This window comes from Somniosus microcephalus, unplaced genomic scaffold (assembly GCF_052327205.1).
Source record: "Somniosus microcephalus isolate GS21.2 unplaced genomic scaffold, FLI_Smic_1.0 unresolved_chr2, whole genome shotgun sequence".
Taxonomy (NCBI): Eukaryota; Metazoa; Chordata; class Chondrichthyes; order Squaliformes; family Somniosidae; genus Somniosus; species Somniosus microcephalus.
The window spans coordinates 48,690,673-48,713,571 of record NW_028225180.1 but is presented as its reverse complement, the minus strand read 5'-3'; the positions used below and the strand labels follow the sequence as shown (position 1 = coordinate 48,713,571).

General features: G+C 48.0%; 1 pseudogene; it reads left to right on the top strand.

The window, feature by feature from the left end:
* The first annotated feature begins 9,153 nt into the window (after positions 1–9,153).
* LOC147092609 (beta-1,3-galactosyl-O-glycosyl-glycoprotein beta-1,6-N-acetylglucosaminyltransferase 3-like) lies at positions 9,154–21,473 on the top strand (annotated as a pseudogene).
* Positions 21,474–22,899: the final 1,426 nt, after the last annotated feature.

The window sequence follows — 22,899 nt, the reverse complement described above, 5'->3', positions numbered from 1 at the left end:
TGTACAACCTTTCAAACAATAGCTTGCATTGATATAATACCTTTAGTATAGAAAAATGTCCCAAGGCACATCACAAAATCATAATCAGAAAAAGTTGACATTGCGCCAAAAAAGGATGTATTAGGAAGGGTGGATGACTACAGGTTTATTGAAAAAGGTGGGGTTTTGGAAGGCAGAAAGGAGGAGATGGAGCTGACGGGTTTTAAGGAGGGAATTATGCAGCATGGGACTTAGCTGAGATAAACACAGCTGTCAATGTTAAGGCAAAAATAGCTTAGAAGCTTTGAAGAGGAAACTAGAAGAATATATGAGAGAAAACGTAGTTGAATTTATGCTTAATGAGTGAGATAAGGTAGATAGAATGGGAGGAGATTCATGTGGAGTGTATACACCAGCACATAATGGTTGTGCCAAATGACCTGTTTCTGTGCTGTATATTCTATGTAATTCTATGTAACAGACAAGAGGTCAGACTCAGGGGAACCTTGAGTTACAGAGATTGGGAGGGGCGAGGACATGACGGGGTTTAAGCAGGACCAAGATAAATTTGAGGAGCTGGTGAATGCGAGCCAGGTGTGGGGCTAGGCTTGTGGTGTGTCGGAGTGGGGCTGGTTCAGTGGGTTATCGGTGTGTGACTGAATAAGTGGGGTCTCGGTGTTCGGCTGGATTAGTGTAGTATCGGTGTAGGATTGGTCAGTAGTGTGTGAGGCAGTTTCAGCGAATGTGGGACAAGGTCAGTGGAGTGTCGGTGCAGGGTGGGGTCAGTTGGGATTCTGTGTAGGGTTGGGTCAGTGATTTGTCGGTTTAGGGCTGGGTCAGTGTGCTCTTGGGCTGGGTCGGTAGGTTTCTGATTCAGTGGTGTGTTGCACTTGATCAGTGGGGAATTGGTTTGGGTTGGGTCAGTGGAGTTTTGGTTTAGGGCTCAGTCATTAGGGGTCGGCAGGAGCTCGGTTAGTATGGTGTCCGTGCGTGGCTGGGTCTGTGGGGGATCGGTATGGTGCTGGGTCAGTGGGGTCTCGGTGTTGGTCTGGGTCAGTGGTGTGTCTGCATAGAGTTTGGTCATTGGGGTGCAGGGCTAGGTCAGTGGGGTGTGGAGAAGTGTCATTGGGCTGTGGGGCAGTGTCACTGTTGTTTGAGCGCTGTCACTGTTGTTTGAGTATGGGTCAGTGGTGTGTGAAGCTGGGTCAGTTGGTTGGGGCTGGTCAGTGGAATGCGGGGTCGGGTCAGTGGTCTGTCGGTGTGGTGCTGGGACAGTGGTATTTCGGTGGAGGAATGAGTCAGTGGGGTGGGGGGTTGGATCAGTGGGCTGGCGCTGTGGGGCTGGGTCAGTGGGGTGTGGGGCTGGGTCAGTGGGATGAGGGGCTGGGTCAGTGGGGCATGGCGCTGGGTCAGTGGGGTATGTGGCTGGGTCACTGGGGTGTTGGTGTGGGGCTGGAGCTTTGGTGCTTCGGTGCAGATTTGGGTCGGTGGTTTATTGGTTTAGGTCTGTGTCAGTGGGCTTGGTCTGTGGGGTTCCCGCTTAGGGCTGGGTCAGTGGGGTGTCGATGTAGGTCTGTGTAAGTGGGGTGTCTTTCACGGCTGTGTCAGTGGTTAGATGGTATAGGGCTGGGTCAGTGGCGCATCAGGGAAGGTCTGGCTGTTTGCAGTGTCTGTGTAGAGTCTGAATAGCAATGGATCAATGGGGTTCCGAGGTATGCTGGGTCAGGGATTGTATGTTTGGATTGTTTCGCCGTAGGTCTGTGTCAGTGGGTGTCGGTGTATGGCTGCTTCAGTGGGGTCTTGGTATCGGGTCTGAGTCAAAGGTGTGTCGGTGCAGGACAGATTATGAGGCACACCAGTGTAGTTATGGGTCAGTTGTATATACATAGATATACATAGAGATAGGAACAGGAGTAGGCCATTCGGCCCTTCGAGCCTGCTCCGCCATTCAATGAGATCATGGCTGATCTTACCAGTTCAGTACCCCGTCCCCGCCTTTTCTCCGTAACCCTTAATCCCCTTAGCCTTCAGAAATATATCCAATTCTCTCTTGAAAATATTTATTGAATTAGCCTTCACAGCCCTCTGTGGCAGGGAATTCCACAGGCTCACCACTCTTTGAGTGAAGAAATTCTTCCTCATCTCTGTTTTAAATGATTTGCCCGCTATTTTTAGACTGTGGCCCCTGGTTCTGTGCTCCCCGGCCATTGGAAACATTCTCTCTGAATTCAGCCTGTCCAGGCCTGCCATAATTTTATATGTTTCGATGAGATCCCCTCTCAATCTTCTAAACTCCAGTGAGTACAAGCCCAAACTATTTAATCTCTCTTCGTAGGTCATTCCCGCCATTCCAGGTATCAGCCTGGTGAATCGCCGTTCCACTCTTTCCATGGCAAGAACATCCTTCCGCAGATGGGGCGACCAAAACTGTACACAATACTCCAGATGCGGTCTCACCAGCACCTTGTACAGCTGTAGTAAGGTATCCCTATTCCTATACTCGAACCCCCTTGATATGAAGGCCAACATACCATTTGCCTTCTTAATCGCCTGTTGCACCTGCATGCTCTCCTTCAGTGACTGGTGCACAAGAACACCCAGGTCCCTCTGCACTTCCCCATCTCCAAATCTATAGCCATTTAGATAATAATCTACCCTCCTGTTTTTACCCCCAAAGTGGATAACCTCGCATTTATCCACATTATAGTGCATCTGCCACGTATCCGCCCATTCCCCCAACCTGTCCAAATCGCACTGTAGCCTCCTGACATCCTCATCAGAGCCCACCCCTCCTCCTAGTTTAGTGTCGTCAGCGAATTTGGAAATATTGCATCCAATTCCCTGATCCAGATCATTTATATATATTGTGAACAGCTGGGGTCCCAGGACAGATCCTTGCGGCACCCCGCTGGTCACTGCCTGCCACTCCGAAAACGAGCCGTTTATTCCAACTCTCTGTTTTCTATCCGCCAGCCAGTTCTCTATCCACGTTAATACTTTGCCCCCAATTCCATGAGCCTTAATTTTGCATGATAATCTTTTGTGTGGAACCTTATCGAAGGCTTTCTGGAAGTCAAGGTACACCACATCCACTGGCTCTCCCCCATCTATTTTACCAGTTACTTCCTCAAAAAATTCCAGCAGATTAGTCAAACACGATTTACCCTTTGTAAATCCATGTTGACTCTGTCCGATCCTTTCCCCATTTGTCAAGTGCTCCGCTATTTTATCCTTAATAATGGACTCTAGCATTTTGCCCACAACCGATGTAAGGCTTACTGGTCTATAATTCCCTGCTTTCTCTCTACCCCCCTTTTTAAATATTGGGGTAACATTAGCTACCCTCCAATCCACGGGTACTGTTCCCGAGTCAATGGAGTTCCGGAAGATGATCCTTAGAGCATTGCTATCTCCAGGGCCACCTCCTTAAGTACCCTAGGATGTAGTTTATCAGGCCCCGGGGATTTGTCGGCCTTCAGTCCCCTCAACTTACCCAACACCATATCCGTAGAGATACTAATTTCTGTCAGCTCCTCCCTCTCATTAGTCCCCATGTTTGCCGATATTCCTGGGAGGTTATTTGTGTCCTCCTTTGTGAATACAGAACCAAAGTATGAGTTTAATTGGTCTGCCATTTCCTTATTCTCCATTATATATTCTCCCGAATCGGACTGCAAGGGACCGACTTGGGATTTTACCAGTCTTTTCCTCCTGATATACCGATAAAAGCTTTTGCAGTCTGTCTTTATGTTTGCTGCAAGTTTACTTTCGTATTCTATTTTCCCCTTCCTGATTAATCCCTTTGTCCTCTTTTGCTGTATCCTGTACTGCCCCCAATCTTCCGGTCTGGTGCTTTTTTTTGCCAGTTGATAGGCCCTTTTTTTTAATTTTATGCTGTCCCTAATTTCCCTCGTTAACCACGGTTGAGTCACCTTTTTAGGTTTATTTTTATGCCAAACCGGTATAAACATGTTCTGGAATTCTTCCATTCTATCTTTGAATGCTTGCCATTGTCTATCCACTGTCAATCCCCCCAGAAACACCACCCAATCAATCTTACCCAATTCCCGTCTCAGACCCTCGTAATTCCCTTTATTTAAGTTCTGGACCTTAGTCTCTGATTCAATTTCCTCACTCTCCATCTCGACTGAGAGCTCGATCATATTATGATCGCTCTGACCCAAGGGGCCTCGTACAAGAAGATTGCTGATAAGTCCCTTCTCATTGCACAATACCCAGTCTAAAATGGCCTGATCTCGAGTCGGCTCCTCGACATATTGGTCCAGATAACCGTCCCGAAAACATTCCAGGAATTCCTCCTCCTCAGAATTTTTACTAATTTGGGTAGTCCAATCAATATGTAAATTAAAGTCACCCATGATGACAGCTGTGCTCTTATCGCACGCTTCTCTAATTTCCCTTTTTATGCCTTCCCTCACCTCGATATTACTATTTGGAGGCCTATATATCACACCCACTAACGTTTTCCTCCCCTTGCTATATCAGTGTCGTGTCTCAGCAGTTGCGTCTTGGTGTATTTCTGGGTTAGTGGAGGTATAGGGCAGGGTTCGGTGATTTGGTGTTGGTATATGGCTGTGTTAGTGGTGTGTCGGTGTAGCTTTGGGTCTGTGGAGTATGTGCATTAAATCTGGATCACAGGGTTTTCGGCGAATGGCCGTGTCAGTTGGGATCCAGTCTGGGGTTGGAGCAAAGGTGTTTTCGTGTAGGGCTAGGATAGTGAGATGTCTGTTTAGTGCTGGTTCAGTGGTATCGTGCAAGACTGTATCAGTACTGGGAGAGCCTACACCGTCGGAGTGGCAGTACTGATGGAGTGCTGCACTCTCGAATTTCATTTCTGAGTGAGCTCTGCACTGTCGGAAGGGCTGTATTGATTGAGTGCGGTACCTATGGAGAGTCAGTATTAGGGAATGCTGCACTGTTGGAGGGATAGTAGTGAGGGAGTGTTGCACTGTCGGAGGGATAGTAGTGAGAGAGTGTTGCGCTGTTGGAGGGAAAGTAGTGAGGGAGTGCTGCACTGTCGGAGGGATAGTAGTGATGGAGTGTTGCACTGTTGGAGGTAAAGTAATGAGGCAGTGTTGCACTGTCAGAGGGATAGTAGTGAGGGAGTGCTGCACTGTCGGAGGGATAGTAGTGAGGGAGTGTTGCACTGTAGTACGGATAGTAATGAGGGAGTGTTGCACTGTCGGAGGGATGGTAATGAGGGAGTGTTGCATTGTCAGAGAGATAGTAGTGATGGAGTGTTGCATTGTCAGAGAGATAGTAGTGAAGGAGTGTTGCACTGTCGGAGGGATAGTAGTGAGGGAGTGTTGCACTGTCGGAGGGATAGTAATGATGGAGTGTTGCACAGTCAGAGGGATAGTAGTGAGGGAGTGTTGCACTGTCGGAGGGACAGTAGTGAGGGAGTTTTGCACTGCTGGAGGAATAGTAGTGAGGGAGTGTTGCACTGTCAGAGGGATAGTAATGAGGGAGTGTTGCTCTGTCAGTGGGATAGTAGTGAGGGAGTGTTGCACTGTCGGAGGGATAGTAGTGAGAGAGTGTTGCACTGTTGGAGGGAAAGTAGTGAGGGAGTGCTGCACTGCCGGAGGGATAGTAGTGATGGAGTGTTGCACTGTTGGAGGTAAAGTAATGAGGCAGTGTTGCACTGTCAGAGGGATAGTAGTGAGGGAGTGCTGCACTGTCGGAGGGATAGTAGTGAGGGAGTGTTGCACTGTAGTACGGATAGTAATGAGGGAGTGTTGCACTGTCGGAGGGATGGTAATGAGGGAGTGTTGCATTGTCAGAGAGATAGTAGTGATGGAGTGTTGCATTGTCAGAGAGATAGTAGTGAAGGAGTGTTGCACTGTCGGAGGGATAGTAGTGAGGGAGTGTTGCACTGTCGGAGGGATAGTAATGATGGAATGTTGCACAGTCAGAGGGATAGTAGTGAGGGAGTGTTGCACTGTCGGAGGGACAGTAGTGAGGGAGTTTTGCACTGCTGGAGGAATAGTAATGAGGGAGTGTTGCTCTGTCAGAGGGATAGTAGTGAGGGAGTGTTGCACTGTCGGATGGACAGTAAGGAGGGAGTGTTGCACTGTCGGAGGGATAGTAGTGAGGGAGTGTTGCAATATCGGAGATACAGTAGTGAGTGAGTGTTGCACTGTCGGAGAGATAGTAGTGAGGGAGTGTTGCACTGTCGGAGGGCTAGTTGTGAGGGAGTGTTGCACTGTCGGAGGAATAGTAGTGAGGGAATGTTGCAATGTCGGATGGACAGTAGTGATGGAGTGTTGCACAATTGGAGAGCCAGTACTTCGGGAATGCTGCACTGTCAGAGGGATAGTCGTGAGGGAATGCTGCACCCTCGGAGGGATAGTAGTGAGGGAGTGTTGCACTGTAGGAGAGCCAGTACTGAGGGATAGCTGCACTGTTGAAGGGATAGTAGAGAGGCAGTGTTGCACTGTCAGAGAGCCAATATTGAGGGAATGCTGCACTGTCGAAGGGATAGTAGTGAGGCTGTGTTGCACTGTCAGAGAGCCAGTATTGAGGAAGCTAAAGAAGATAATATTTAGGAGCAGGACAAGTCCATTCGGCCCTTCGTGCCTGCCCCACCGTTCAATAAGTTCATGGATGATCTTCCACTTCAACTCATTCCTGCACTATCACCATATCCCTTAATTTCCATAGTTCCCAAAAATATATCGCCCTCTGTCTTAAATATTCTCAGTGACTGAACAACCACAGCTCTCTGCGTTGAAGATGTCCAAAGATTCACAACCATTTGAGTGAAGTAATTTCTCCTCATCTCAGCCCAAAATGGCTGATCGCTAATCCTGAGACTGTGAACCCGTGTTCTCGATCCCCCAGTCAGGGGAAACATTTTCTCAGCATTAACCCTGTCAAGCCCCTTAAGAAATGTATATGTTTCAATTAGATCTCTCTTCTAAATTCTAGGAAATATGGGCCTAGTCTACTCAATCTCTCCTCATAGGGCAATCTCCTCATCCCAGGAACCAGTCTGGTGAACCTTCATTTCACCCCCGCTAAGGCAAATATGTCTTTCCTTAGGTAAGGAGGCCAGCACTGTACACATTACTCCACGTGTGGCCTTACCAATGCCCTGTATAATGGTAGTAAGAATTCTTTACTCTTATACTCTAAAACCTTTGTAACAAATGTTAACATACCATTTGCTTCCACGCATTGTATTCCATTTGCCATGTTCTTACTCACTCAGTCAACCTGCCAATACTCTCTGCAGCCTCTTTGCTTTCTCCTCACAGCTTACTTTTCCTCCTAAATTTGTGTCATCAGCAAACTTGGACACGTTACACTCAGTCCCTTCATCTAAGTCATTGATACAGACTGTAAATATCTGTGGCCCAAACACTGAGCCTTGCGGAACGCCACTAGTTACAGTCTGCCAAACCAAAAAAAAGTCCCATTTATTCCTACTCTCTGTTTTCTGTCCATTAACCAATTCTCGTCCATGCTAATATATTACCAACAATTCCATGAGTCCTAATTTTGTGTAATAACCAATTGTGTATCAACTTATTGAATGCTTTTTTGAAAATCTAAATACACCACATCCAATGGTTCGCCTTTAACTATCCTACTTGTTACATTTTCAAAAAAGTCAAACAGATTTGTTAAACACGATTTCCCTTTCATTCAACCATGTTGACTCTGCCTAATTATATTGCGATTTTCTAAGTGCCTTGTTACCAGGTCCCTAATAAGAGAGTCAAACATTGTGTCTACAATTGATGTTAAGCTAACTGGCCTTGACTTACCCGTTTTTTCTTTTCCTCCTTTTTTAAATAGTGGGGTTATCTTTGCAGGGCTGACATAGGGCAGCACTGAATGTGTGCTGTCCTCTCAGTGTGTCAGTACTGAAGGTGCACTGCACTGTCAGGGCAGCAGTACTGTGGGAGTGCTCCTTTGTCAGAGGTGCAGTACTGCGGGATTGCTGCATAGTCAGAGGGGCAGTATTGCGGGAGCGCTGCATTATTGGAGCTGCAGTACTGAATGTGTGCTGTCCTCTTGGATTGTCAGTACTGAGGATGTGCTGCACAGTCGGAATGTCAGTACTGGTGGTGCGCTGCACTGCCAGGCAGCAGTACTGAGTGAGTGCTGCTTTTTCAGAGCAGCAGTACTGAAGGTGCGCTGTCCTCTCAGAGTGCCAGTACTGAAGGTGTGCTGCGCTGTCATAGTGTCAGTTCTGAGGGAGAGCTGCACTGTCGGAGAGGCAGTACTGAGGGAGTGCTGCATTGTCAGAGCGGCAGTACTGCGGGAACACTGCTTTGTCAGAGTGGCAGAACTGAGGGAGCGCTGTTCTCTCGGAGTGCCTGTACTGAGGGTGCGCTGCACTGTCATAGTGTCAGTTCTGAGGGTGAGCTGCACTGTCCGAGCAGCAGTACTGCGGGAGTGCTGCATTGTCGGCGTGGCAGTACTGAGATAACAATGCACTGTCAGAGCAGCAGTATTGAGGGTGCCCTGCATTGTCGGAGTCGCAGTACTGAGGAAGTTCTGCACTGTCGGTGGGTCAGAACTCTGGAATTGTGCCACATTAGGAAGGCGAGTACTGAGGGAGGGCTGCACTGTGGAAGTGCTAGCACTGAGAGAGCGATGCACCGTGGGAATGTCAGGGCTGTGGGAGTGCAGTACGTTTGGAGTGTTCATACTGAGGGAGTGCTGCACTGTCTGATGGGCAGTCCTGAGGGAGTGTTGCATTTTCGGAGTTGCAGCACTGATAGTGTACTGCACTTTCAGAGGAATGGCACTGTGGGAGTTCTGCACTGTGGGAGGGGTATTGCAGAGGGATTGCTGCTCTGTCTGATGGGCAGTACTGAGGGATTGCTACTCTGTCGGAGGTGTAGTGCTGATGGAGTGCAGTACTTTTGAAGAGTCAGTACTGAAGTAGCGCTGCACAGTTGGAGGTGCCGTAGTGAGAGAGCACTGGGGTACTGTGGGGGCAGTACTGAATACAGCTGCCTTTCATGCATTACTACAATGTCCACCCTTAGGAAGTAATTAATTGACTTTAAAGCATTTGGGGCGTGTTAATTTCGCAAAAGGTGCTATATAAATTCTATGTTTTCTTTATTGTCTCGCCCCTGTTTGAAGCTATGCGCCTTTCTTCTATATTCTATTAACATATTGTTGCTTCTCTCAGCCTTATCTGATAGGATCTTCAATCTTTCAGAAGATTCACCCCCAGCCTTCTCCTGCCTTCTTTGAGGAACATTTGACCAACAGGCGGAAGTTATGTAAGGAAATATGGAACTTGGAATCTGTAAACCAAGTGATGCCAGTCACATGACAGAGAAACCTGTTTCAAGGACCTTTGTGAAGCAAAGATCGAATCTCTGCGCGGAGAAACTGAGGGCCATCGAGGCACTAAAGCAGAGAGAGTGAAAGTGAGGGGAGGTGTAAAGTCTGACCGAAAACTACTGACGACAAGGTAGGACAAGACAACAGGAACAGATGGGACCTGTCGAACAGGATAGCCGGCTGAACCCCGATGAAATCACACTTGCTGTGTTCAGCCCAGAGTATCCGATTTCAAGTCATCAGTGCCTGAAAATTCGTTTCCCAATTTGCCCATATTGCGTGAACAGAATGCCCGCCATTCAAGCGCATAATCCCTCTATTTATATTCTTACATATGATTAAATCTGGAAATTAGATTACATTGCTACATTTCAAATACCGGTGGAAGAGCAATGAGGATGTTGGCTCAGTGTCGTGCTAGGTGGGTGGTAGTGAGCTCGATCCTGTATGGACTCTCTGTGATTTATATTTATGGATATTTTGGCTGGAGTGGAAACACATTCATAAATAATTTAAAACCTGTTAAACGAAAATTGTTTACGATGCGCGATTTGAATTCCGCGATCTGTCAGAGAAGAACTCGAGTTGATGGAAGATAATCAGGGGTGAATTGGAAGCCGTTGAAAATGCGCTTTTGAAATCGATCACAATCGCAAACAAATATAAGGCCTTCACTGAAATCGATTATTTAACAATGACCCGAGACTTCGATTCTTTTGTGAAAAACTGTCAATACATCACCTTCCCCTTAACTGCTGAGGAACACGAGTTCCCTCTGGCCTATTCTATGGTGGTCAATGAAAATATCGAGATGTTTGAGAGGCTCCTGGGAGGCATTTACGCTCCTCAGAACGTTTACTGTGTCCACGTGGACAGGAAATCTCCAAATCCTTTTCACTCGGCGGTCCAGGCCATCACTTCCTGTTCCACTCGGAGGTCCAGGCCATCGCTTCCTGTTTCACTAATGTCTTTGAAGTCAGAAAATCGGAGACGGTGGTGTTCGTCGCATGGACGAGAGATCAGGCTGATCTGAATTGCATGGAAGAGCTGCTGCGGAGCTCTGTCCCGTGGAGATACCTCATCAATGTTTGTGGAAAAGACTATCCAATAAAAAGCAACCGGGAGATAGTCAACAGTCTCATGGCCATGAACAGCTCAAATGTTATAGAGTCGGACCCTCCACCGGAATACAAGCAGGTAAATGGTCCAACTTCATGTCGGGTGCCCATCCATTCATCCCGGTTTTCCATCCATCCATCCATCCATCCATTCTTCCATCCATCCATCCATCCATACATACATACATACATCCATCCCTCCATCAAACCATCCATCCCTCCTTCCATCCATCAATCCATCCATCCATCCATCCATCCATCCCTCCCTCTCCAGCCATCCATCCATCCATCCATCCATCCATCCATCCATGCCTCCGCTCATCCATCCATCCATCCATCCATTCTTCCACCCATCCATCCATCCATACATCCATCCATCCCTCCATCCATCCATCCATCCATCCATCCATCCATCCATCCATCCATCCATCCCTCCATCCATCAATCCATCCATCCATACATCCATCCATCCCTCCATCCATCTATCCATCCATCCATCCATCCCTCCATCCCTCCATCCCTCCATCCGTCCATCCATCGATCCTTCCACCCATCCACCAATCAATCCAGACACACATCCATTCACCCAACTATCTCGCCATCCATCCGCCCATCCATTCATTATCTATTCATCCATCCAGCCAACTCTCCCAAGACCCTCCCTCCGTCCCTACCTCCCACTCGCTCATTAACTCACTGCATCCAGTTTTGTTTCCATCCAGTATACTCGCACTAGAATAGTTATCGCTCCCTGATCAATGTCCTCTATGTTTGTAGATCAGTAGCGTTCTCCTCAATACATTTACTTTGTTAAGCACAGAGTGTGGTGACCACGTGGGCTGCACCAACCTGGACGGAGTGGCTGAGGTTAAATGAAGTAAAGTAACTGAATAGATATTTGAAGAATTGGATGATAGAAACATGCTCATCATCCGACTGCAGTGACACTACACATCTCGTGAGGCTAAAGAATTAAACCTATCCCTGCAGGTGGTCTCACTTCTCCCGCTTCACTGCATTGGACAGTCAAGGGCTAATCTGAATTTCCAGGTAGATTTCCTCAAGCCCGACAACATGTGTTTAAAATCACTTCGTATGGCCACGAGAATAGAAGGATGACATCATGCTTACTGTATTGGGCTCTCTTCCCGGGCAACTGAAGTTGTGGCAGATGAACATTTGCTGCTTCCTACATTGTTTTCAAAACCCTGACATAGAAACATAGAAGATAGGTGCAGGAGTAGGTCATTCGGCCCCTCGAGCCTGCTCCGCCATTCAATGAGATCATGGCTGATCATCCAAATTCAGTACCCTGTTCCAGCATTCTCTCCATGGCCTAGAAATTCAGTTGCGTTTGCCAGCCATTAGCGCCATAAGGGGTAGATTTCGAGCGCTAGGCACTTAGCGCTGGGCGCAGACCAATCTGCGCCTACGCCCAACTTCAGTTGACAGTTAGCGCCGGCGCAAAGTGTTTGCGCGCGCTCAGCTGCGCGCGCAGCTTATGATGTCATTTCGTCGTGCAACGCTGTTTGTGCGCCCCAAACCGGAACTTCAGTGTCGTCCGCCCAATGTGGGTGTGGTGCTGTTAAGAACTGTGAAGTGGAACGCAGCAGAGGCCCTGCGGGCCTCGGGGAGCGCTAATTAAAGGGCACTTACACTGAACTATAAAGGCCAGCCATTTTCCTGCAATGGCTTTAGTGCTTTGGATTTCTGGACAGAGACCAAGGAACAGACCTTACTGATTTGGGACAACATAGGAGAGGTATTTTTGGCTTCTGGCCAGAGCTTGGAAATTTGACTCATTGTGATTTCACTGTTTGCAAGTATATTATGGGGGCTGCATGGGGTTGCAACCCTCAGTTCCAGCATTATGTGCAAAGAGCTCACAGACGCTGTGTGAAAGGGGCAGCCATGCCTGGACGCAGAGGGGCCATCAGGCGTCGGCAATGTAGGCCTTACCCACTCAGGGAATACCGGCAGCAGGTGTCCTATCTCACCATGACTGCCGCGCATTGTGTTAAGAGGCTGCGCTTCAGAAGGGAGGTGGTTGCAGAGATCTGCCAGCTGCTTCACAGAGATCTGCGTCCACAGCTGATGTGCAGGACGTCTCTGCTGGTGGAAGTGAAGGTCACGGTGGCTCTGAACTTTTATGCAAGCGGCTCCTTCCAAGCCACTGCTGGGGACATAGCGAACATCTCCCAGTTCACCGTGCATCACTGCATCCAGCAGGTCACCGCTGCTCTTTTCGCAAGGAGACACCAATTCATTTCCTTCCCCATGACCCTAGAGAGGCAGGAGCAGCGTGCAGTCGGATTTGCGAGGATCGCCGACTTCCCCATGGTGCAGGGCGCCATTGACTGCACGCATGTGGCTATGCGGGCACCTATCGACAATGCCGAGGATTACCGCAACCGGAAGGGCTACCATTCCCTCAATGTACAGCTGGTGTGTGACCACAGGCAGCGCATCCTAGCTGTCAATGCCCGCTTTCCAGGAAGCAGCCACGATGCATTTATCCTGCGCCAGACTACTGTGGCTGACATGTTCCAGGCACAGCCTCCCCCAAGAGGATGGCTTATCGGGGACAAGGGCTACCCTTTGTGTACATGGCTCATGACCCCGCTGCGCGCGCCCAGGACCCCTGCTGAGGAGGCATACAACGAAAGCCATCAAGCCACAAGGAACATCATAGAGCAAACGATTGGTGTCCTCAAGCAATGATTCCACTGCCTGGATCATTCCGGCGGCTCTCTGCAGTATTCGCCGGATAGAGTCTCCCAGTTCGTCGTCGTTTGCTGCATGCTGCACAACCTGGCTATCCGCAGGACTCAGGCACTGCCACCTCACGTTGGACCACCACCTCAGGAGGACGAGCAGGAGGACCATGAGGAGGAGGAGAAGGAGGAGGAGTACCAGCCCAGGAGGGAGCCACAAGGTCCAAGGGCCGTCCGTCGGCGGCTTATTGAACGACACTTCTAGGCCCCCTGGCAGGGAATGGCTTGTGGCAATGAACGCACCTGAATGCAGCCACTCCGCTAGCCCTCAGCCGGTTAACGCAACAACCACTTGAAACATCACACATGGACAAGCTGAATAAATAAAAAGCTTTATTTAACAAACTCAGGGCCCTTCCCACATGAAACACAAAAACAGACACGACCCCCAAAAATCAGTCAAAAACATATCTCACTCCCACAACCTGGGGAGGAATAACAAAACTTGTCCATCCAATTGGCCTTCATCTTCGGCCTTACCAAAATAAACCCCCCCCATAGAGAACACAAACACCCTCATATGAAAAAACATTTGCCTTCATCTTCGGCCTTACCAAAATAAACCCCCCCCATAGAGAACACAAACACCCCCATATAAAAAAACATTTGGCAACACACTCTACTTTGTGCGCCGAGAGGGCGAGTCCTTGTGCAGGCTTCTCCGGCCCCTGGCCGACTTGCTGCTCTGCCTCAACCTGTGCCCTGTGGGTGTTGCAAGGCTGTGGGAAGGCTCCTGAGGGGCACAATGCGTGACGGCAGATGCCCTTGGGGGTCGGCCTAGACGAGGTCCGGCCCTGGAGGGGCCGGCTGCTGACTGCTGCAGCTGTGGCTGGCCAGCCTCAGTCTTTCCAGCAGCTCGTCGCAGCTTTGCTGGGGGTGTGGCAGTGGCGGCTGGAGCAATGGGGGCAAGCTGGCTGATGCCAGGCGCTCGCTGGTCGCCAGAGACACTGGCAGTCGGCCGGGCTGGCACTGCAGCAAGCGCAGCAATCTGGTGAAGGACAGACCGCTGTGCTGCAGCAGCGCGGCGGGTGCCCTGGCGATGCGTCCGTGACACAGCGAATGTGGCAGAAGTAAGTGCCCGTACTGCCCTGGACTGTGCCCGCATCAGACCAGCCAGTGTCTGCACGGCACCACTCATGAACTCTCGACTCGCGGCCTGTGATGCCTTGAATTCTGCCCGGCTCGCGTCCTGTGATGCCCCGAATTGTTCAACACCCCTGGCCTGTGCTGCCACGAGTTGTTCGAAACCCCTGGCCTGTGAGTCCCCGAAATTAGCCACACTATGAGCCAGGGACTCAATAGCCTGAGGCAACTGTGCCACAACCCCCATGAACTCGGTGTGGCGATGCTCCGAGTCTGCGGACATTTGATCAAGGAGGCGCACCTCCTGGGCGAGGACCGTCTCCGGACTGGAGGCCGGACTCTCCCTCTGGGGAGAAGGCCGCCGAGGTGGCCGACTCTTCCCGCGTGGCTGGACGCCACTGGGCGTAGCAACTGCCCTCCCCTGCAACACTTCCCCGCTCTGGGGAGAAGGCAGCCATGCTGGCCGACCCTTCCCACGTGGCTGGACGCCACTGGGCACAGGAGCTACACCCCCCTGCAACACTTCCCCCTGGCTCTCCTCCAGGCAAGACGTGTCCCCTCCATTGCCATCCCCTGGCGCGGATGAGGGTTCCCCCGATGTGCCGCCTTCCTCTTGCTCCTCGTCGTCCTCCTCTTCCGAGGGACTGACACTCGCCACTTCAGGGACCTCCTCCACACCAGCAGAAAGCAGGAAGGCACAAGAGTAGCTTTAGAGTGAGGTCAGGGCGTCAGCGAGGGAGGCATGAGTGGTGGCATTATGCGCATTGGTGGGACAGTGGCAAAGGATGTAGATCTGAAGCGCAAGGGGACCGAGAGAGGTCCAAACGGTCATGTCCTTACCATTGGGGCCCAGCACAGGGTCGGCATCTCCAATAGCAACGGGGCCAATCACCTGGGCACGCATGAGTCGAGCCATGCGCTCCCCCAGGTCACTGAGCTCCTGGAACTGGGAACGGCCTCCCCCGGTGACAGTCCGGCTCTTCAGATTCTGCGCCAGCTTGGCCTGCAAGAGAAAGGACGGCCTCTAAGTACAGTGTGGTGCCCTGTTGGTGTGTGCATTGCCTCCCATGGTGGAATAGCTTGGCCAGTGTGGTGCCCTGTTGGTGTGTGCACTGCCTCCCATGGTCGAATAGCTTGGCCAGTGTGTAAAGTGCAGAAAGTGCTATTGATGAGCATGCCAGTGCCATAGCTGCTGGAGGAGGGCTGGCCATTAGGCCTTTGAGGTCCCTTTGCCCATAATTTGAGGTGCACATGCAAGGATGAGGAGGACACTGGAAAGGGTACTCACCCTGACCAACTGAGTGAGGTCGTTAAACTTCTTCCGGCATTGGTCAGCAGTCCTGGGGACATCGCTGTTGGCTGTGACCCTCTGGGCGATTTCCCTCCAGGCTCTCCTGTACAGCCTCTTGGGAGCCTTCTTGCCACTGTCCGGGCACAAGATATCTCTTCTCTTCTCCAAACCCCTAAGCAGCACCCTCAAATCATGGGCAGAGAAGCGCTGCGCTCGCTCACGGGCCCTCTGCATCGTTGCTGGCGCTATTTCTCTCCAGCAGCAGTGTTTAGGCCTAGCTGGAGGGCTGCAGTATCCAGGGCGTGGCAGCAGACCAAGTCGACCCTTCCCCCTTTAAGAGCTGGCCGGCATCAGGTTGTCTGCTGTCAATCAAAACATGACCGCACCTGCGCTGCGCCCGGCCTCGGCGGTATCACTCTGCACCGCCAGCTTAGCGCCTAAAGAGAGGGGTGCAACGCCAGTTTTAGTGCTCGCCCAAACTCCTTGGCCAAAGCTACTGAATATCGGCGAAGTGGCCTCCACTTTCCGGCGGGCGCAAACTTTAGCGCCCGCCCGACTTTACCGCCCCAAAAGTGGCTATACTGAATTTCTAGGCCCATATCCCTTGATCCCTTTAGCCTTAAGAAATATATCCAACTCCTTCTTGAATATATTTAATTGATTGGCCTCTATTGCCTTCTTTGGCAGAGAATTCCACAGGTTCACCACTCTCTGGGTGAAGAAATTCCTCCACATCTCTGTCATAAATGGCTTACACCTTATCCTTAGACTGTGACCCCTGGTTCTGGACTCCCCGACCATCGGGAACAGCCTTCCAGCATCTAGCCTGTCTAGTCCTGTTAGAATTTTATAAGTTTCGATGAGATCTCCTCTCATTCTTCTAAACTCCAGCGAGTACAAGCCCAATCGTCTCAATCTTTACTCATACATCATTCCTGCCATCCCAGGTATCAGCCTGCTGAATCTGCGCTGCACTCCCTCCATGGCAAGAACATCCTTCCTCAGATAAGACGAGCAAAACTGCACACAATACTCAAGCTGTGGTCTCACGAAGGCCCTGTAAATCTGCAGCAAGACATCCTTGTTCCTGTATTCAAACCCTCTCGCTACGAAGGCCAACATTCCATTTGCCTTCTTAACTGACTGCTGCACCTGCATGATTGCTTTCAGCGACTGGTGCACAAGGACACCCAGGTCTCGTTGCACTTCCCCTTCTCCCAATCTATTGCCATTCAGATAATAATCTGCCGTCCTGTTTTTGACACCAAAGTGGATAACCTTGCATTTATCCACATTATATTGCATCTGCCATGCTTCTGCCCAATCACCCAACCTTTCCAAATCATACTGGAGTTTCTCGGCATCCTCCTCACAGCACACACGCCCACCTAGCTTTGTGTCGTCTGCAAACTTGGAGATATTACATCTAGTTCCCTCGTCCAGATCATTAATATATATTGTGAATAGCTGGGTTCCAAGGACCGACCCCTGTGGTACCCCACTAGTCACTGCTTGCCACTCAGAAATAGACCTTTTTATTCCAACTCTTTGCTTTCTGTCTGCCAACCAGTTCTCTATCCAAGTCAATACCTTGCCCCCAATCCCATGTGCCTTAATTTTACACGCTAATCTCTTATGCGGGACCTTATCGAAAGCCTTTTGAAAATCCAAATACACCACTTCCACTGGTTCTCCCTTATCTATTTTACCAGTTACATCCTGCAAACATTCCAGTAGATTAGTGAAGCACGGTTTCCCTTTTGTAAATCCATGTTGACTTTGTCTACTCCGGTCACTTTTTTCCAAGTTCTCTGCTAGTACATCCTTTATAATGGACTCTAACATTTTCCCCACTACCAATGTCAGGTTTACCGGTCTGTTATTCCCCGTTTTCTCTCTTCCACCCTTTTTGAAAAGTGGGTTAACATTAGCTACCCGCTAATCCATGGGTACTGTTCCAGAGCCTATCGAATTTTGGAAGATGACTAGCAATGCATCTACTATTTCTAGGGCCACTACCTTAAGTACCCTAGAATGTAGATTATCAGGCCCTGGGGATTTATCGGCCTTCAGTCCCATCAATTTCCCTAACACCATTTCCCTACAAATACTGATTTCTATCAGTTCCTCCCTTTCATTCGACCCTATGTTCCCCGACATCTTTGGGAGATTATCTGTGTCCTCCTTTGTGAAGACAGAAACAATGTACGTATTTAATTGGACTGCCATTTCTTTGTTCCCCATTATAAATTCCCCTGATTCTGACTGCAAGGGTCCTACGCTTGACTTCACCAATCTTTTTCTCTTCACATATCTATAAAAGCTTTTACAGTCAGTTTTTATGTTCCCTGCAAGTTTACTCTCATACTCTGTTGTCCCCATCTTAATTAAACCCTTTGTCCTCCTTTGTTGGATTCTAAACTGCTCCGAATTCTCAGGTTTACGGCTTTTTCTGGCCAATTTATATTTCCTCTCCTTGGATCTTATGCTATCCCCAATTTCCCTTGTTAGCCACGGTTGAGTCACCTTTTTTGTTTTATTTTTATGCCAAACTGAGATGAACAAATTCTGTCGTTCATCCATGCGATCTTTGAATGTTTGCCATTGCCCATCCACCGTCAACCCTTTGAGTGACATTCCCCAATCAATCCTGCCCAACTCAAACCTCATACCATCGTAGTCTTCTTTATTTAAATTCAGGACCCTAGTCTCTGAGTCAACTATTTCAGTCTCCATCTTAATGAAGAATTCTATTATTTTATGATCCCTCTGACCCAAGGGGAATCGCACAACAAGATTGCTAATTAATCCTTTCTCATTACATAATACCCAGTCTAAGATGGCCTGATCTCTAGTTCGTTCCTCGACATATTGGTCCAGGAAAGCATCCCATATACACTCCAGGAATTCCTCTTCCACAGTATTGTTGCTAATTTTGTTCGCCCAATCTATATGTAGATTAAATTCACTCATGATAACTGCTGCGCCCTTATTGCATGCTTCTCTAATTTCCCATTTACTGCCATCCCCGATCTCCGCATTACTGTTTGGAACTCTATATACCACACCCACTAACGTTTTCTGCCCCTTGGTACTTCTCAGTTCTACCCATAAAGATTCCACATCATCAGAGCTAAAATCCTTCCTTTCCATTGTTTTAATCCCCTCTTTAACCAGCAATGCTACCCCAAGTCCTTTTCCATTATGCCTATCTTTCCTGAATATTGAACACACCTGGATGTTGAGTTCCCAGCCTTGGCCACCCTGGAGCCATGTATCCATAATCTCAATCATATCATATTCGTTTACCTCTATTTGCACAGCTAATTCATCCACCTTATTATGAATGATCCTCGCATTAAGACACAAAGCCTTCAGGCTTGTTTTTCTAACGCTCTTAGATCTTTTAGAATTATTACTTATTGTGGCCATGTTTGATTTAAACCCTTGATTTATCTGCCTGTCTCTTTTGTTTTTCTGCTTCCTGTCTTTTGCTTTTATCCTTGTCTCCCTTTCTTCTGTTTCCCCGCTCAGGTTCCCAATCCCCTGCCATTTTAGTTTGAACCCTCCCCCACAGCATTAGCAAAGACACCCCCTAGGACATCGTTCCTGGCCCTGCCCAGGTGCAAACCGTCCGTTTTGTACTGGTCCCACCTCCGCCAGAACCGTTTCCAATGTCCCAGGAATTTGAATCCCTCCTCCTTGCACCATTCCTCTAGCCAACTGTTCAGCTGAAATATCCTTCTATTTCTACTCTGACTAGCACGTGGCACTGGTAGCTATCTTGAGATTACTATCTTTGAGGACCTATTTTTTAATTTACCTCCTAACTCCCTATATTTAGCTTTTAGGACCTCATCCCGGTTTTTACCTATATCGTTGTTACCTATATGCACCACGACAACTGGCTGTTCACCCTCCCCTTCCAAACTGTTCTGCAGCCTCTCTGAGACTTCCTTGACCCTTGCACCAGGGAGGCAACACACCATCCTGGAGTCTCGTTTGCGGCATAGTTTCATTTCAGGTGCGATTGTTGATTGGCTTAGTTTTTGTCACATGTCTAAAGGCTATGCTTGCGGTGACTGGACCAATTCTAAATATCGAACCTGAGCCAATCTGGTGATATATTGTCCCCTTAATTGCCCTTCAAAAGGCCATTAGTAGCAGTGCAGTTAGCCACCGCCTCGTCATTTCTATGTCACTTCCTCTTTTGAGTCACTCCAGGTATCAACATTTCCCACGCAATATTTACACAAGCAAAAAAAGTAGATAAAGTTTAAAGTCATTAAGAAAATGAAAGTTTAATGTTACTGATGCTAATTGTGGTGTGGCAAGAAAATGAGAATTAATTTGTTCAATAAAAAACGATAATTAATTGTGTTGACTTTCAGGGACGATGGAAATTTCATCATGATATCGGCGAGGGTGTGGTCAGGACAGATCAAGTGAAGAGCCCCCCACCGATACGCAGCCCTATGTTTGTGGGGAGCGCATACATTCTGGTTACAAGAGAATTTGTGAGCATTTTATTTGTGAACCCGGAAATTCAGGCATTTTTCAAGTGGTCCGAGGATACCTCCAGCCCCAATGAACACATCTGGGCAACACTGTAGGGAATGTCTGAGGTGCCCGGCTCCATTCCATACACTCCCAGGCACGACAGGGGTGACGCACGAGTCCTTACTCAGGCAGTGAAGTGGTCTTTTGATGCTGGTGATATTGTGAAAAGAGACTTGTATCCGCCTTGTACAGGAAGGTACAGCCATCAGCTCTGTGTGTATGGGTCTGGAGATCTCCACTGGATCGTCCAATAGAAACTTTTGTGGGCCAACAAGTTTGATCCTGCAGTGGACAACACAGCTTTGCAATGTATGGAGGAATATGTCCGACACAGAATGATTCATGTTACAGGAAGTTAAGGATGAATGGGAATGTTTGGACCACAGGCAGATGGCGGGGCTCTAACAACGAATGCATGCAGATTGCCGATTGACGCAACGTGTTGAATAATAATGCGGGAAAATGTCACAAATGAACCAAAATAAACAACAGCGATTTGATCAATAACCCAAACTGGAACATTTACATAAACAGCACTAACAGTGGCTGCAACAATCATTCAAACTGTAACTTTCAAATGAACAGAACATTAACAGGGGCTGCATCAATCTGGATGAGCAAAAATTTGTTCCAACTAAATATTGGGAAGACCGAAGTCACAGTCTTTGCTCCCCGCCACAAACTGCATCCCATAGCCACACTCTTCCTGGTCATTGCCTGAGGCTCAAGCAGACCGTTCTCAAACTTGGCGGCCTATTTTAAGCTGAGATGAGCTTCCAATCACATTCGGCTCCATCACCGAGAATGCCTACTTCCACCTTTGTAACCTCGGTCGTCTCCGCCGATGCTCAAATCCGCATCCGTGCCTATTCTAATGTTCTCCTGGCCTGCCTTCCATCTTCCAACCTGTATCAACTTGAACTCATGCAGAACTCAGCGGACTGTATCCTAACTTGCACCAAGTTCCATTCACCGATTCACCCATCAGGCGTCTGCTCGCTGACATACAATGGCTTCCGTTATGGCAATGCCTCGGTTTAACATTATCATCCTTGTTATTAAATGTCTCCTCCCTCTTTATCTCTGTAACCTCCTCCAGTGTTAGAACCCTCCGAGATCTCTACTCTCATGCAATTCCGGCGTCTTGCAGATTCCCAAGCCTTCAAATTGTCTGGAACATATGATTTGGAATTTGCTCCATCAGTCACTCTACCTCTGGACTTCCCTCTCCTCCTTGAAGACGCTGCTTAAAACCACCCTATTTGAGCAAGAATTTGGTCGCCGGTGCTAAAACCACCTTCTGTGTCTCGGTGTTAAATGTTGTTTGATAACTCTCCTGTGTAGTGCCTTGGGAACTTTTATTACATTAAAGGCACTACGTAAATGCAAGCTTTTGTTGTTGTTCAAACTGCAGTATTACCACGCATAGCAATGTAACAGTGGCTGCAACAATCATTCACAATGGAGCATTCTCCTCAATAGCAATATAACAATGGATGCATCAATCGTTCACACTGGGGCATTCTCCTGATTAGTACTGTAACAGTGGATGCATCAATCGTTCACACTGTAGCATTCTCCTCAATAGCAATATAATAGAGGCTGCATCAATCATTTACACTGGAGCATTCTCCTGATTAGGATTATAATATGGGGCTGCGTGAATATCGCATTTCCAGTGTGAAAATGAGGATCAGACATAGCTGCTGTGAATTACTTGACATGCGGAGGAGAATCGCATGTTACACCATACGGTTCCTGTCTACAGATTCATGAATTGAACTGAGTCTGCATGTCCCTATTAGAGGAAACAGTTTGTCTGTATGTACCCCATGGAATCCATGTATGACTTTAAATATTTAGATATGATCAACCCTCAAACGTTTAAACTCAAGGAAATACAAACCAGTTTTATGCAACCTGTACTCATAATCTAACTCTGCAAGCACTAGTATAATTCTGGTGAATATGCACTGTACCTGATATTCGGTGACCAAAACTGAAAGTAATGCTCGAGATGGGATCTGACCAACATTATGTAAAACTGAAACATCGAGTTCTCATTTTGAATTCAATTTTGATTTGTTTTTCTCGGATCAAAAGCGGCGCTAAGGCAAGTGAATTTCTAGGCCAACTTATCTTAATGGATAAACCTTAAATCAAACAGATAGAAGTATTAAAAGAAGTTATTGGTACGATACAAAAAGCAGCACCTGCCGCACAAAAGACAGATGTCCACTTAACGTGGTTAAGCAACCACGGCCACCGAATGAGGCAACAGACAGTATCAAGCTGAAAAAATCACTTTCACAGATGGCATGAGGAATGAAAATTCAGCATTTTGTGAGAGCTATTAAAAGCAACAAAGAGGTGTGAAAATGTAATGAGATGGAAAAACGGAAAATGGAATATCAAACCTAACAGCAAAATATTTCTATGAATATATTAAGAGAAACAGAGTGGTAAAGGACAAAGTGGGCTATTAAAGACAAATGCAAGCGAGATTATGATTCGTAATGAGAATGGGAGACTTCTTAAATGAGTATTCTGCATCCAATTTAATTTGGAAGAAGACAGCAATATACCAGCTATACAAAGGAAGCAATAATAACTCATGGGCAGGAAGATAGTGGATTTAATGCAAGTAAAATGGTAACGAAGAAAATAATGTAATTTAAGGTACACAAATCTGCAGGTGCCGATGGTTTCCATCCCATAGTATTTAAAGAAATAGGTGCGGAAATTGCAGATCCGTTACATACAT